The following is an 18,076-nucleotide window of genomic DNA, read 5'->3' on the forward strand; positions in this document are numbered from 1 at the left end:
TTGACGAGCCTAGCATATGCAGATATGTCCTCAGAACGCTGGAGACCGAAAGGTCGAGCATGAATCATATAGTAGATATGATCAACATAGTGATGTTCACCATTGAAAACTACTCCATCTCACGTGATGATCGGACATGGTTTAGTTGATATGGATCACGTGATCACTTAGATTATTAGAGAGATGTCTGTCTAAGTGGGAGTTCTTAAGTAATTTGATTAATTGAACTTTAATTTATCGTGAACTTAGTACCTGATATATTTTGCATGTCTATGTTGCTGTAGACAGATGGCCCGTGCTGTTTTTCCGTTGAATTTTAATGCATTCCTAGAGAAAGCTAAGTTGAAAGATGATGGTAGCAACTACACAGACTGGGTCCGTAACTTGAGGATTATCCTCATTGCTGCACAGAAGAATTACGTCCTAGAAGCACCGCTAGGTACAAACCCGCTGCAGGAGCAACGCCAGATGTTATGAACACCTGGCAGGGCAAAGCTGGTGACTACTCGATAGTTTAGTGTGGCATGCTTTACGGCTTAGAACCGGGACTTCAACGACGTTTTGAACGTCATGGAGCATATGAGATGTTCCAGGAGTTAAAGTTAATATTTCAAGCAAATGCCCGGATTGAGAGATATGAAGTCTCCAATAAGTTCTACAGCTGCAAGATGGAGGAGAATAGTTCTGTCAGTGAACATATACTCAGAATGTCTGGGTACCACAACCACTTGACTCAATTGGGAGTTAATCTTCCTGATGATAGTGTCATTGACAGAGTTCTTCAATCACTGCCACCAAGCTACAAGAGCTTAGTGATGAACTATAATATGCAAGGGATGGATAAGACGATTCCTGAGCTCTTCGCAATGCTAAAGGCTGCGAAGGTAGAAATCAAGAAGGAGCATCAAGTTTTGATGGTCAACAAGACCACCAGTTTCAAGAAAAAGGGTAAAGGGAAGATGGGTAACCTCAAGAAGAACAACAAGCCAGTTGTTGCTCAAGTGAAGAAATCCAAGTCAGGACTGTCGTGGTTCTAAGTCTGACAGTAGAATGGGGGGTAGGAATGTAGAGGCAAGATCTTAGCTATGGAGGGGTTGTACTCAGGAGTTTTATGAGTTCAGGCCCTTCTTGGAGGAAGTAACAGCCCTACGTCTCGGAGCCCGGAGGCGGTCGACTGGATTATATGCGTGTGTGTTACAGAAAGTGCGAACCTTTGTGCCTGTGGAGGGGGGTGGCTTATATAGAGTACGCCAGGACCCCCGCTAGACCACGTCACAGAGGGTTTAAGGTACATAAAAGATGGGGGCGTTACTGGTAACACCTGCAATAAAGATACATAATGACCATTAAAGCTATGACTTAATTCTCGACCGTTGCAGAGTGGAGTGGCTCTAGATCTTCTGGTAGTCGAGTGATTATCTGTACAGTCGAGTGTCTTCAGGATTGTCGAGTGGAACATAACTTCATGGTCGAGTGAATGATGATTTTTCTTTGAATGCTCCTGGCACCTTTAGGGATGTCCTTGGGGAGGGTATCTTGAACAGATCCATGACCCTACCCTAGGTACATAGCTTCATCATTAGCCCCGAATGGATCAGGGTTTGAGTGAGGAAGGAGTTGAGAACACTTCCGACTCATTTTTCGTGCTATGAGTATATCTTGCTCTGGATCAATGAACTGAGGGGATGACACCAACTTCTTTTTCAGTCGCCTTGGTCCATTCTTAGTTTTTGTCGAGTGAACTTTTACGGTAGAGTTCCGAATGATGATGCGGAGGATGTCTTCCGTCTGACAAGTTGTTCTGCTGTCCACGGATTTTGCGGGATTCGAATTTTGGGAAGCACGCCGGACGGGCGAGGCCGTGGTAATCGGGACGGATTAGGCAGGTCGCCTCGATTCCCACGCCACCTTTTTCGCCACGTATCGCGAGCGTGACTATTGCGGGATTTGTTTAGATCGTCTGGGCTTACAAGTCAGTCACTCGGAAGTGACCTTATAAAAGGCACCGGACCGGGCTGTTGAACAATGCACCCTCATTCTCTTTCTTCTTCCACAGATTTCTCCACTGCGCCCGCTTCCGCTCTCGGCGTCGTAGCCTCGCTCGGACTCGATCCGCCGCCATGGGAAAGGAGAAGACAGTGGCGTTGGAGCGTGCGAAGAAGGCGACCGCGAAGGCAAAAGGAAAGAGGACCAGCCGGGGCGGGTCCTCGTCAAGGTCCGGCCTGCCGCCGGGTTGGATCCAGGGCGATTGGATCCGCTCGACGATCAGCCAGGACGACCTCGACGACATGGTTGAGGGGGGATTGATCCCCCACGAATCGGCGCGGCTCCCGGGGAACGAGATCGAGTCGCGGCCGCTGGAGGGTGAGTGTGTTCTCCTCGCCACTCATGTCGACCGCGGGTTCTCTTCGCCTCCCCAACCTTTCTTTCGTGGACTTTTGAACTTCTTCGGGGCTCAACTCCACCACTTCACTCCAAACACCATAGTGTATCTTGCTGCCTTTGTGTCGATGTGCGAAAATTTCTTGGGTTGTCGACCGCACTGGGGTCTATTCAAGCACATATTCACCTGCCGCTCCCAGTCGGTCAAGAAGGCCAACCCGAGTGACGAGAGGACGCATGTGATTCAGATGTGCGGGGGCCTTGGAATCCAAATGAGGAATAAGAGCACCTTCCCAGCTATGATCCTTCCTGACTCGGTCCGGGGTTGGCAGTCGACCTGGTTTTACTGTAAGGACCAGCCGACCCCGGGTCAGTCGACTGGACTTCCCCCCTTTTCCTTGGCTCGAGTGGAGAAGCCCTCCTCCCTGAGGGTGATCCCAGAAGAGAAGGCGCAGGTGAAGGCATTGGTCGAGCCGGTCGTCCAACTTGTCTGTGACGGGGTGACTGGAATGGACCTGCTGGAGGTCTTTCTCAGTCGACGCATCCAACCACTTCAAGCCCATGACCATACGATGTGGATGTACTCAGGACTCGAGGACTCCACTTGGATCCACCCGGAGGACGTTAGTGAAGACATGGTGGAGAAGTGGCTGAGAGGAATCACCGGTAACAAAGATAATCCCCAGGGGTCTAGGAGGGTGATTCCATTCGACCACTCGCGCCAGCCGAAACAGGTATGATTCTACTTTGCCAAGTATCTTCTCAATTCACTGTGTAACACCTTGTTGACGATCGACTGTATTTCTTTCGTTCATTGTCTTTTCAGGATCTTATTGATATGTACTCGATGCCCAATGGAGTGCAGGAGCAAGACATCGAGGAAGAGGTGAGCGGGGGCGAGAGTGGCACTCGTATGCGGAGGAGGATGAGGAGAGCAACGACTCGAGTGATGACGAGGAGGTCGACTCGCCTCCTTGCAGAGAGAGAAGATCCAAGCACGCTCAAGACCCGGCGAGCACCCCGGTCCTTGCGGCTGCACCGACTGGGCCATCTTCGAAGCGCCCTCAGACGTCTTCGCCAGCGCCAACTGAGAAGATATCGAAACAGCCCAAGATTGTGCCGCCTCCTGCGCCAAAAGCATCGAAAGCCACCTCCTCTAAACCACCGAAGGCTTTGCCCAGAATCAAAGTGACCGTCCCCACCATCTCCAGGTAAACATCTGATCTGTTCCTTTGGTCGACTCGAGCAACAGAACGTAACCGACTGAATGTTGACATTTGCGGTACTGCTACATCTGGAACTTCTTCCTACCAATATCGAGATGATAAGATGGAAGACGCGGTTACCTCAAACCCAGGTAAAAACTCTTAAGATCTTGTTCTTGATTACTTGTCGATTAAACTCTAGCGATTCACTTGGGGTCGACTGATTTCTCTGCAGCTCCACCCAACGTCATCGATCTTCCAAATGATGATGAATATGTGGCCCCTAGGCCCAGAAAGAACAAAGAAGTAGCGGCTGGCAAGACGTCCCAGCAGGGATCGACGACCACACCAACCGCCCGGCAATCTGAAGATGCATGCGGGGCCTCTGTAACTTTCGCTGTACCATTGTCGAGTGAGCACCCTGCACCGTCGATTGAACCGGTGTTCCCTTCAATCGTCCAACCTCACTCTTCGGAGCTCCAAGCTGCCGCACCTGGGTCTCCTGCCCCCTTCTTCACCAACTACCATGTTTCGGAAAACCAGTCGGACGCGGCTGCGGAAGGCATCCGTCAGGCTAACGTGATGATGGAGCGGATGAAGACGGTGCACGTGCATAGCCAGGCTGCTTACAACGCCAGCACTGCTCTCCGGGCCAATGTCCAGGTAAGTAAACTTTCGACTGACCTTGTTCTATTAGGATATGCTACCCGAAATATTTTCTTTCATACAATCTCTTGTTGCTTGCGTCGAACCTGTACACCCACTGGGTGTTTTGTTGTCTTTGGTATTTGCGCTCTTCCACTCGGTTTGGACGAGTAGGATCTGAACCGGTGGGGGCACGCTAAGTGCACCCACTGTGTGTAGTCCCCGAGACCACAATCGACTGCGGGCAGTCGACTGGGGTCTGAGTTCTTTTTCCTTTCTTTTCTTCCACTCGACCCGGGCAGACCGATCGAATGAGATCTGAACCAGTGGGGGCACGTCAAGTGCACCCACTGGGTGTAGTCCCCGAGACCGCGGTCGACTGCTGGCAGTTGGCTGGGGTCTGAATAGTTCTCTTTTTTACTTGACCCGGGCAGACCGGTCGAGTTGGGTCTGAATCAGTGGGGGCACACCAAGTGCACCCGCTGGGTGTAGTCCCCGAGATCGCAGTCGACTGCAGGCAGTCGACTGGGGTCTAAGTGAACTTCTAAGTTTTATTCACTCGGAAGTAAATAACCTTTGATCTTGTCGATTGACACGGTTTTTTACCTCCTGCAGAAATCTTGTTCTCTCATTTCTAAGTTTGCCGAGTTTGAGGAGAAGCAGAGGCAACTCAACCTCGACTTGGAGTTGACCCGACAAAAGTTGAAGAAAGCCGAAGATGAAGCTGCTGGCATGGAGGGTAGCTGCCTGCCGACTGTTCACGTTGATCGTCTTTTAAGATATTTCTTTGATCTCTTGGTTGATCTGATTGCTTCTTTTGCAGAGAAAATGAGGTTGGCTCTGGATAAAAAGGACTTGGACCTTGCAGCTGCACAGAAGGAAGCTCAAGACAAGACTGCCCTTGCAGACCAGAAGCTAGCTTCGGTCAGAGCATTGGAAGGGGAGGTGAATAAGCTGAAGTCCTGTCTCAATGAGTCTAACCGAGAAGTAAGTCGTCTAAAGAAGGATAAGATTGCCCTGAATTAGAAGCTGGAGTCTGCGGTTCACAAGAGAAATGACACGGAAGCCTATCTGAGAACTCTTGCCAAGAAGCTCTATCTTATGCTGGAAGGTACTCCTTTTAATCCGACTGCTTTGCTGCTTGCAAGTTAATCCTGTCCAGTCGACTCACTAACTCTTTGACTGCAGAATTATGCCAAAACTTTGACGAGGAAACCGGAAGGATCGAGACTGGTCTAGACCCTATCGTTTCTCTGGTTTGCAACGAGACTGCCATGAACGTGCTTCGACTGGAATCTCATGTCGCCAGCGTCACAAGTTATCTCGCACGCCTGAAGGTGGCAGTTTCACGGATTGACTCATCACCCTGACCTGGAATCTCTGATGGCTCGGCTCAGCGAGATTCCTGGTCGAGTGCAAGAATGGAAGAAGTCCTCTGCATGGTGTGGTGCTGACGTGGCGTTGTCCTTGGTCAGAGTCCACTGCAAGGAAGCTCGTGAAGACAAGCTGGTGGCGATCAAGGTCGCCAACACCAAAAGGCACGACTTTCAGTCCTTTATGGAGACTTTCATCGCTGCTGCCACTCAGATCGCAGATGGAATCGACTTGGACGAATTCGTCGAACCCTCCAGCCCTCCTTCTGCCGAGTGAACAAACTATGAGATTTAAACATGTCTTAAATTTGCCTCGGAATGCCGAGTGGTTGCTGTAACCATTAAACTCCTTCGGGCTTGATGCTCGAATACTTTTGATTTGTTGCTTGGAACTTTAGGATTTATCCGAACTTCTTTTGAGTATACTTGCGATTGCTTTTGGGATCTGTTCCGTTGTATTTGTGGCGTAGCTCGGAGGAGAAGGTTGCAGTCGACCTGCGCCTCGCCGTCCTTGCGGACAAGGATGGAGCGCATGTTGTACTTGTGGCGTAGCTCGGAGGACAAGGTTGCAATCGACCTGCACTTCATCTTCCTTGCAGACAAGGATGGAGCGTACGTTGTATTTGTGGCATAGCTCGGAGAAGAGGGTTGCAGTCGACATGCGCCTCGTCATCCTTGCGGGTAGGGATGGAGCGTAAGTTGTACTGGTGGTGCAGCTCTTAGGGAAAGGATTTTACAAACTTAGGCGAGTACTGGATTGCAGCTAAGCCCCCGAGTGGGAGGATTACTCACCACTCGGTAGGATTTTACAAACTTAGGCGAGTACTGGACTACAGCTAAGCCTCCGAGTGGGAGGATTTCTCACCACTCGGTAGGATTTTACAAACTTAGGCGAGTACTGGACTGCAGCTAAGCCCCCGAGTGGGAGGATTGCTCACCACTCGGTAGGATTTTACAAACTTAGGCGAGTACTGGACTGTAGCTAAGCCTTCGAGTGGGAGGATTGCTCACCACTCGGTAGGATTTTACAAACTTAGGCGAGTACTGGACTGCAGCTAAGCCCCCGAGTGGGAGGATTGCTCACCACTCGGTAGGATTTTTTAAACTTAGGTGAGTACTGGACTGCATCTAAGCCCCCGAGTGGGAGGATTGCTCACCACTCGGTAGGATTTTACAAACTTAGGCGAGTACTGGACTGCAGCTAAGGCGCCCCCGAGTGGGAGGATTGCTCACCACTCGGTAGGATTTTATAACCTTAGGCGAGTACTAGACTGCAGCTAAGCCCCCGAGTGGGAGGCTTGCTCACCACTCGGTAGGATTTTATAACCTTAGGCGAGTACTGGACTGCAGCTAAGCCTCCGAGTGAGAGGCTTGCTCACCACTCGGTAGGATTTTCTTTCGAACTTAGGCGAAACGGATTCGCGGCTAAGCCCCCGAGTGGGAGGCTTGCTCACCACTCGGTAGGATTTTATAACCTTAGGCGAGTACTGGACTGCAGCTAAGCCCCCGAGTTAGAGGCTTACTCTCCACTCGGTAGGATTTTATAACCTTAGGCGAGTACCGGACTGCAGCTAAGTCTCCGAGTGAGAGGCTTGCTCACCACTCAATAGGATTTTCTTTCGAACTTAGGCGAAACGGATTCGCGGCTAAGCCCCCGAGTGGGAGGCTTGCTCACCACTCGGTAGGATTTTATAACCTTAGGCGAGTACTGGACTGCAGCTAAGCCCCCGAGTGAGAGGCTTGCTCACCACTCGGTAGGATTTTCTTTCGAACTTAGGCGAAACAGATTTGCAGCTAAGCCCCCGAGTGAGAGGCTTGCTCATCACTCGGTAGGATTTTCTTTCAAACTTAGGCGAAACGGGTTCGCGGCTAAGCACACCCACTAGGGGATTTCAGAGGTAAATAAAAACAACAACAATCGTGCGAGAAGACTGTAAAGCTCTTTCCTTTGATGAACAAATTACAAAGGTATTTCTTATTACATTTTATTCGAACACGTGCTTAAGTATAAAAGGGGCGGAGCACCTCCGTGTTCCAAGCCCGTGGCTCCTCCTTCTGATGCTCGACGCTGTAAAGATGGTATGCTCCATTGTGGAGAACTCTGGTGATGATGAAGGGACCTTCCCAAGTAGGGTCGGGCTTGTGTGGTTTTTGTTGATCCACTCGAAGAACCAAGTCTCCCTCTTGAAAGGTTCGACCCCTCATGTTTCTGGCATGGAATCGACGCAAGTCTTGCTGATAAATGGTCGACCGGATCAAGGCCATCTCTCTTTCCTCCTCTAAGAGATCAACTGAATCTTGCTGGGCCTGTTCTGCTTCCTCTTCGGAGAAGAGCTCGACTCGGGGTGTGTTGTGGAGCAGGTCACTTGGCAGAACAGCTTCGTCTCCATAGACCAAAAAGAAAGGAGTTCGTCCAGTCGATCGATTGGGAGTTGTCCTCAAACCCCAAAGAACTAACGGAAGTTCATCGACCCAAGCGCCTACTGCGTGTTTGAGATCACGCATCAGTCAGGGTTTCAGTCCTTTGAGAATTAGGCCATACGCTCTTTCTGCTTGTCCGTTCGACTGCGGGTGAGCGACTGAAGCATAGTCGACTCATGTGCCTTGAGAAGAGTAGAAAGCTCTAAACTCATCAGAATCGAAGTTCGACCCGTTGTCAGTGATGATGCTGTGTGGAACTCCATATCTGAATGTCAATTCTCTGATAAAACTGACAACGGTGCTGGCTTCAAGATTCTTGATAAGCTTAGCTTCAATCCATTTGGTAAACTTGTCGACTGCTACGGGCACATGAGTGAAGCCGCTCCTACCAGTTCTCAGTGATCCAACCATAACCAATCCCCAAACAGCAAAGGGCCAGACGAGGGAAATGGTCTTCAGGGCTGACGCTGGCTTGTGAGACATGTCAAAGTAAAACTGGCAGCCTTCACATCTGTCGACTATATCTTTTGCCATTTCATTTGCTCGTGGCCAATAAAAACTGGCTCGGTATGCTTTAGCCACGATGGCCCGAGAGGACGCATGGTGACCACAGGTTCTCGAGTGGATGTTGTTGAGGATCATTCGACCTTCTTCTGGCGTTATGCATCTCTGACCGACTCCAGTCACACTTTCCCTGAACAGTTGTCCTCTTATCACAGTAAAGGCCTTGGATCGACGGACGATCTGTCGAGCCTCTTCTTCGTCCTCTGGGAGTTCCTTCCTAAGGATCTACGCAATGTATGGCACTGTCCAGTTGGGAATAATGACCAGAACCTCCATGATTAGATCGACCACGGCTGGGACCTCGACTTCAGTCGGATCTATGGCGCTGTTAGGCTGCGGGGGCTCTTCAATAAAAGGATCTTCCTGAACTGTCGGTGTGTGAATATGTTCCAAAAACACATTGCTGGGAATGGCTTCTCTCTTGGAACCTATCTTTGCCAAATCATCGGCTGCTTGATTTTTCGGACGGGGTATGTGATGGAGCTCTAACCCCTCAAACTTCTTTTCCAACTTCCTCACTGCATTGCAGTAACCAGTCATAGTTGGGCTTCTAACGTCCCATTCTTTCATCACTTGATTGACCACCAAATCTAAGTCTCCGTAAACCATGAGGCGACGGACGTCGAGTGAAATGTCCATACGTAACCCATATAGGAGTGCTTCATATTCTGCTTCGTTATTGGAGGAAACAAAGTGAATCTGGAGGACATATCTGAGCTTGTCTCCTCGAGGGGATACCAGTACCACCCCAGCACCAGAACCATTCAACATCTTGGATCCATCAAAGAACATGGTCCAGTGCTCCGAGTGAACTTGAGTCGGCAGTTGTTGTTCGATCCACTCGACGAGGAAATCTGCCACAGCTTGAGACTTGATAGCTTTCTTTGCCTCAAACTTGATATCTAAAGGAAGTAGTTCAATTGCCCATTTTGCCACTCGACCAGTTGCATCTCTGTTGTGCAGAATCTCCGACAATGGAGCGTCGCTGACGACTGTAACAGAGTGATTAGAGAAATAGTGTGCAACCTTCTTCGTGGTCATGTAAATCCCATAAACAAGCTTCTGATAGTGTGGATATCTCTGCTTTGACGGAGTCAGAACTTCAGAAACATAATAAACCGGGCGCTGAACTTTATAGGCTTTTCCCTCTTCCTCCTGCTTGACCTGCTATATAAAGCAGTAAAGGCTCTTTGCTGATTGGGGCAGCAAGCACCGGCTGGGTGGAAAGCAGGGCTTTTAGCTCTGCAAATGCTGCATCAGCTTCAAGAGTCCACTCGAACTTATCTGATTTCTTCATCAGTCGGTCAAGAGGCAGTGCCTTTTCACCGAGGTGAGAAATGAATTGACTTAGGGAGGCCAAACAACCAGTAAGCTTCTGGACATCATGCACACACACATGGCATTTCATCCGGAGTATGGCAGCCACTTTCTCTGGGTTAGCATCGATCCCTTGTTCGGAAACGAGAAAACCGAGTAATTTTCCACCTAGAACTCCAAACGTGCACTTTGATGGATTAAGCTTGATATCATACCTTCTGAGATTGGCAAAGGTTTCAGCAAGGTCAGCCAGTAGGTCGGAACCTTTACGTGACTTGACCACAATGTCATCCATGTATGCTTCCACATTCCGACTGATCTGAGTGAGTAGGCACTTCTAAATCATCCGCATGAATGTGGCTCCAGCGTTCTTCAAACCGAATGGCATAGTGACATAACAGAAGCACCCAAATGGGGTGATGAAAGCTATTTTTATCTCGTCGGGTCCATACAGACGGATCTGATGATACCCGGAATAGGCGTCCAAAAAGGACAAACGCTCACACCCCGCATTTGAGTTGACTATTTGGTCGATGCAAGGGAGAGCAAAGTGGTCCTTCGGACAGGCCCGATTGATATGCTTGAAGTCAATGCACATGCGAAGTGAGTCGTCCTTCTTTGGGACCATGACAACATTAGCTAACCACTCGGAGTGGTAAATCTCACGGATAAACTCAGCTGCCAAAAGCCGAGCCACCTCTTCACCGATTGCCTTCCTCTTCTGTACGGCGGACCGTCGAAGATGTTCTTTGACTGGTTTCACTTTTGGGTCGACTCACAAACGATGCTCAGCCAGTCCCCTAGGAACACCTGGCATGTCCGAAGGTTTCCATGCAAAGAGGTTCCGGTTCTCACGGAGGAACTGGATGAGCGCTTCTTCCTATTTGGAGTCGAGTGTTGTTGAAATGTGAGTCAGAGCAGCATTGGGATCCGTCGGGTGAATGTGAATCGACTTTGTTTCGCCAGACGAATGGAATGCTGAATCCGTGGCAGGCTTCTTGGCTCGCAACAAATCACTCGGATCTGCATTTTTTTGTTATTCCTGCAATTCTACTACGGCCATCTATGCATCGGCGATCTTTGAGCCCTTCTGGAAGCACTCTTCCGCCTTCTTCCGACTACCAGTGATAGTGATCACCCCTTTGGGACAAGGCATCTTCAATTTGAGGTACACGTAACATGGTCGAGCCATAAAACATGCATAGGCTGGTCTGCCCAGAATAGCACGATAGGAACTCTGGAAATCCACAACTTCAAATGTCAACTTTTCGTTGCGGTAATTCTTGGAATCACCGAAAACCATGTCGAGAGCAATCTAGCCGAGTGATGCAACCTTCTTGCCGGGAATGACCCCATGGAAACTCATATTGCTTTCACTGAGTCTGGACATCGGAATGCCCATTCCTTTCAACATCTCTGCATACAGTATATTCAAGCCACTGCCACCATCCATCAGAACCTTAGTCAGTCGGGTGCCTTCGACTACTGGGTCGACCACCAATGCTTGCCTTCCAGGGGTGGCTATGTGCGCTGGGTGATCGGACTGGTCGAATGTAATGGCAGTCTGGGACCACTTCAAATAACTGGGTGTCACCGGAGCGGCCAAGTTCACTTCTCTGTTGATGACTTTCAATCGACTCTTACTCTCAACGTCAGCGAAAATCATCAGAGTGGAATTCACGTGGGGCTAACCATCATCATCCTCTTCCTCGTCCTCAACCTTGTCTGCTTCTTTCTCCTTTTCCTTGGGCTGTTTCTCTCGGAATTGCTGGATTAGGAGTCGACACTGTCGAGTGGTATGCTTCGGGTAAATGAAATTACCCTCTTCATCTTTTTTGGTGTGAATGTGGCATGGTAAGTCCAACACATCATTTCCATCTTGATCTTTTACTTTCTTGGGGTTCCACGGCCCTTTGGGCTTCCCCTTGACTTTCCTTGAGTCACGGCTAAGGCTTCACCAGGAGCGGCTGGCTCGGCTTTGCGCTTCTGCTTTCGACTGGAGTTACCTCCTCCGGTTTCGTGGGCGACTGTTTTGTGCTTGCCACTCCGGAGTCGGTCTTCTTCTTCACCGTTGGCGTACTTGGTAGCAATTTCCATCATCCGAGTCAGAGTCATATCTCCTGTCCGACCGAATTTCAGATTCAACTCCCGATATTTGACGCCTTCTTTAAAGGCACAAATTGCCTGATGATCAGACACATTCTCCACCGTGTAGTGCAATGTGATCCATCTCTGGGTATAATCCCTCAAAGTTTCATTCAGTTTCTGAACGCAACACTGTAATTCTGTCAACCCTGCTGGCCGCTTGCAAGTACCTTCAAATGTCCTAACAAATACTCGAGCAAGATCTTCCCAAGTATAAATACTACCAGGTGCTAACTGATTAATCCATGCTCTGGATGAGCCCTCCAGCATCAGAGGAAGGTGTTTCATGGCCACTTCATCATTGCCTCCACCAATCTGAAGAGCCACTCTGTAGTCTTCAAGCCAAGTGTCAGGCTTGGACTCACCAGTGAACTTACTGACTCCAGTCGCCAACCTGAAGTTGGGGGGAATCACTGCAGCCCTGATGGCTCTACTAAAGCACTCCAGACCTGGGACATGCACTCTGCTGCTGGTTGGTAGATCTCTGTCATGACCTTCTCGGTGAGCTCTGTTTCTGTCGACCAAGCCCTGAAGAAGAATAGATCTCGCACAAAAGCTTGGTTCTCTAGGGTCGACTGGAGTCCCTCGCCCAACACTGTGAGGGCGCCTGTCATCATGTTCCCGAGGCACGTATGACCCACTCCTTGGGGGAGGGGTGGGCACTCGACGACGATCATCGCGATCGATTCGGTGATCATACTACTCACGGTCTCTGTATTGATCTTGTCGATCTCCACGTCCCTCACGCCTCGGGGGCAATCTTGGGCTGTGAGCCGACTGGACTGTGTCTGCAACCACGGATCTGCTGTGAATCCTATTCCGCGACTGAGGTACTACTGTGTTCTGCTCACCCGTGGCTCAGAGCAAGGCCCGGATCTGCACCAAACCCCGACCAGCTTCTGACTGGGAAGGTTGAATTGACTCCTCTATTCGGGTCGCAGCTGCGAGATTCTGGATTGGAGTTCGGTATACCTGAGTTGGAGGCGGAAAAAGTTGACGTCGACTGGATTCGGGAGCACGCTGTTGAGCACGCTCGTCGAGTGCGCACTAGAGGTTCTCCAGTCGAGTGCGCTCAGCCAAGTTGGCTAGGCGCACCTCCTCCAAGGCCTGGGCCTCAGGGGTTTCTCCAACGATAGGAGTGTGAAGCGCATCCATGTTCCGGCGGCGAAGTTCTTCTCTCCGCTGCAAAGAGAGGGGTTCGGGGCGGTACTCTTCATGAACACGCGACGGATCACCGCCCCCATCACCTCCGTCTTCACGGGTGAAGCCAGGAGGACTGCGTGGTCCATTGACCATCAAAACTTCCACCGTAGGGTCGCTGCTGTCGCACTCGGATGCAGTCTCTACGGAGCCAGTTGACATATCGAACATGCCATAGAGGGTTTCGTCGGGATCGATTGTCGCGACTTGGGGGGTGGCCGACTGGCGAGCCACCGCATGCTTCACCCACCGCTGAAGCCTCGATCGACCGGAACGTTTGCTCCGGCGGGCCGCAGGGAGGGGGGAAGCTACAGGAGCCGACCGATACTGGGTCGACGGCTGCCGCAGGAGGACGCCGCGGATGCACGCGCGAAAGTGCATTACCCCACGGACAGGGAGTGCATCGACGTCGAGTGGAGCCTCCTGAAGCCAAGAAGAGTCATTGGCGACAAACACGAGCGCACCGAGATGGATCTCGCGGCCCTCAGCCAAACCTCCGCCTGAAACCATGATCAAGGGGATCGGAAAAATTGAAACTTCTCCAACAAGTCGCTAAGACACCTGCCCCACGGTGGGCGCCAACTGTCGTGGTTCTATGTCTGGCAGTAGAATGGGGGGTAGGAATGTAGAGGCAAGATCTTAGCTATGGAGGGGTTGTACTCAGGAGTTTTACGAGTTCGGACCCTTCTCGGAGGAAGTAATAGCCCTACGTCTCGGAGCCCGGAGGCGGTCGACTGGATTATATGCATGTGTGTTACAGAAAGTGCGAACCTTTGTGCCTGTGGAGGGGGTGGCTTATATAGAGTGCGCTAGGACCCCCGCCAGCCCACGTCACAGAGGGTTTAAGGTACATAAAAGATGGGGGCGTTACTGGTAACACCCGCAATAAAGAGACATAATGACCATTAAAGCTATGACTTAATTCTCGACCGTTGCAGAGTGGAGTGGCTCTAGATCTTCTGGTAGTCGGGTGATTATCTGTACAGTCGAGTGTATTCAGGATTGTCGAGTGGAACATAACTTCATGGTCGAGTGGATGATGATTTTTCTTCGAATGCTCCTGGCACCTTTGGGGATGTCCCTGGGGAGGGTATCTTGAACAGATCCATGACCCTACCCTAGGTACATAGCTTCATCATGGACCTAAGCCTGAGACTGAGTGCTTCTACTACAAAGGAACTGGTCACTTGAAGCGGAATTGCCCCAAGTATTTGGCGGAGAAGAAGGATGGCAAAGTGAAAGGTATATTTGATATACATGTTATTGATGTGTACCTTACTAATGCTCGCAGTAGTGCCTGGGTATTTGATACTGGTTCAGTTGCTAACATTTGCAACTTGAAACAGGGGCTACCGATTAAGCGAAGATTGGCTAAGGACGAGGTGACGATGCGCATGGGAAATGGTTCCAAAGTCGATGTGATCGCCGTCGGCACCTACCTCTACATCTACCTTCGGGATTAGTTTTAGACCTAAATAATTGTTATTTGGTGCCAGTGTTGAGCATGAACATTATATCTGGATCTTGTTTGATGCGAGATGGTTATTCATTTAAATCAGAGAATAATTGTTATTCTATTTATATGAGTAATATCTTTTATGGTCATGCACCCCTGATGAGTGGTCTATTTTTACTAAATCTTGATAGTAGTGATACACATGTTCATAGTATTGTAGCCCAAAGATGCAGAGTTGATAATGATAGTGCAACTTATTTATGGCACTGCCATTTAGGTCATATTGGTGTAAAGCGCATGAAGAAACACCATTCTGATGGACTTTTGGAATCACTTGATTATGAATCACTTGGTACTTGCGAACCATGCCTAATGGGCAAGATGGCTAAAACTCCATTCTCCGAAACAATGGAGCGAGCAACAAAGTTAGTGGAAATCATAGATACTGATGTATGTGGTCCAATGAACATTGAAGCTCGTGGCGGATATCGTTATTTTCTCACCTTCACAGATGATTTGAGCAGATATGGGTATATCTACTTGATGAAACATAAGTCTGAAACATTTGAAAAGTTCAAAGAATTTCAGAATGAAGTGGAAAATTATCGTAACAAGAAAATTAAGTTTCTACGATCTGATCGTGGAGGTGAGTATTTGACTTATGAGTTTGGACTTCATTTGAAACAATGTGGAATAGTTTCACAACTCACGCCACCTAGAACACCACAGCGTAATGGTGTGTCCGAACGTCGTAATCGTACTTTACTAGATATGGCGTGATCTATGATGTATCTCACTGATTTACCGCTATCGTTTTGGGGTTACACTTTAGAGACAGCTGCATTCACGTTAAGTAGGGAACCATCAAAATCCGTCGAGACAACACCTTATGAACTGTGGTTTAGCAAGAAACCCAGATTGTCGTTTCTTAAAGTTTGGGGCTGCGATGCTTATGTGAAGAAGCTTCAACCCGATAAGCTCGAACCCAAATCGGAGAAATGTGTCTTCATAGGATACCCAAAGGAGACTGTTGGGTACACCTTCTATCACAGATCCGAAGGCAAGATATTCGTTGCTAAGAATGGATCCTTTCTAGAGAAGGAGTTTCGCTCGAAAGAAGTGAGTGGGAGGAAAGTAGAACTTGACGAGGTAATTGTACCTTCTCCCTTATTGGAAAGTAGTTCATCACTGAAATCAGTTCTAGTGATTCCTACACTAGTAAGTGAGGAAGCTAATAATGATGATCATGAAACTTCTGATCAAGTTACTACTGAACCTCGTAGGTCAACTAGAGTAAGATCCGCACCAGAGTGCTACGGTAATCCTGTTCTGGAAGTCATGTTACTTGACCATGACGAACCTACGAACTATGAGGAAGCAATGATGAGCCCAGATTCTGCAAAATGGCTTGAAGCCATGAAATCTGAGATGGGATCCATGTATGAGAACAAAGTGTGGACTTTGGTTGACTTGCCTGATGATCGGCAGACCATAGAGAATAAGTGGATCTTCAAGAAGAAGACTGACGCTGACGGTAATGTTACTGTCTACAAAGCTCGACTTGTCGCGAAAGGTTTTTGACAAGTTCAAGGAGTTGACTATGATGAGACATTCTCACCCGTAGCAATGCTTAAGTCCGTCCGAATCATGTTAGCAATTGCCGCATTTTATGATTATGAAATTTGGCAAATGGATGTCAAAAATGCATTCCTTAATGGATACCTTAAAGAAGAGTTGTATATGATGCGACCAGAATGTTTTGTCGATTCAAAAGGTGCTAACAAAGTGTGCAAGCTCCAGCGATCCATTTATGGACTGGTGCAAGCCTCTCGGAGTTGGAATATATGCTTTGATAGTGTGATCAAAGCATATGGTTTTATACAGACTTTTGGAGAAGCCTGCATCAGTACAGATTCTAAGCTCCCAAGAATTGAGAGCTTCTGGTGCGTCGAGGCTATAGTCAACACTCGTGGCCCCACATGTATGATCTATTTTAGTCGATTTCACCTCGTGCCACTATGCGAGGGATGAATAGTAGCCCCGATCCCCTTCCTCCCACCCCGACCCAGTGACCCCCCCTCTCTCTCTCGCGAAGCTTGGTCATGAAGGCGACGACACCGCCATCGGTGGGGATGGTGTCACGGAGAGACAGAGCCAACGTCCTTTCTCCCCCCACTCCCCACCCCTCCAACCTCGAGCGATGCACCCAACTGCAGCCCGGTGGTGACCGGAGAAGCAGCAGCGTGAACTTCATGGAGACGGCAGCAAACCCATTGCCGACATCAATCTCTGTAGTCGATGGACCGGTAAGCCTCCCCTCCTCCTCTTCTTCAATCCCTTTTCATCCCCTTATTTTTTCAGGGTTCATTAATTTTTAGGGTTATGAACTGATTGACCAGCTCTTATTTGGGAGGACACGGTTCCTCTTCGAAAACAAATCATGCTCAAAGGACATGCCTTCTTACCTCCTTAATTACCTGGGAGAACATGCCTCCTATTTGAAAGAAAATCACCCCCACCCATTTGTCGTGTCGTTTAATTTGGCTTTGCAACCACACTATTGTGACAAGAAGTAGTATCAAGAAAATCTCCTGACCTTTTTCTTATGTTCTCAATAGTTGCAAGGTCGTGACCATTATTCATAGAAGAAATATAATTTTGGTTCATGCTTGATGGTTTTAGGGGATGGTGTATTGCCAATTTGCCATGGATGGTCCTTGCTGGTATGGTCCATAATGCTTACTTAATTGTAGCCCTTTGTGCTCCAGGTGCTAACTGAAAGGTGCTATGGTGTTCATTGCTCCAGTGGTTTGAGAGGTTCATGTGTGAGATAACACTACAAAAAAAGACACATCCGTGACATTTTGGACCGAACGAATTTTTTTTCTGTCATACATATCACACTTCTCTGACGATAATTGTGACAAAACCCGGTATCATCATAGATGTGGTGGGCTCCTACTTCTATGACAAAAAATCATGACAGAAAATGGGCTTTTCGTCCTGGGCGGGCCGGAGACGCAGCTGCATGACATTCTTTGGGCCGTCCATGACAGAAAAACCCGTGGTAGAAGCGAGGGCGAGGAAAATTTCGGGGAGTTCTTAGTTACGGTGGGAGGTCGGGGGCCGAGCGATGCGCGCTTCTCTCGTACACGTACGCGCGTGTGTGCGAGGCGTTGGCTCTAAATGAACCCGAGCAAGGCGTTGGGCTCTAACTGAACCCGGGCGATTGCACTGCAGGCTACGCGTTACTGAACCCGAGCGATCGATCGATGGCTGTTAACTGAACCCGATCGAGCGATTCCTTCGCTACTGCTGCTAACTGAAGCCGATCGATGCTGCCTCTGGATGAACAGTGAGCGTTGCGG

Source organism: Triticum dicoccoides, chromosome 5A, assembly GCF_002162155.2.
Source record: "Triticum dicoccoides isolate Atlit2015 ecotype Zavitan chromosome 5A, WEW_v2.0, whole genome shotgun sequence".
In the NCBI taxonomy this organism is placed as follows: Eukaryota; Viridiplantae; Streptophyta; class Magnoliopsida; order Poales; family Poaceae; genus Triticum; species Triticum dicoccoides.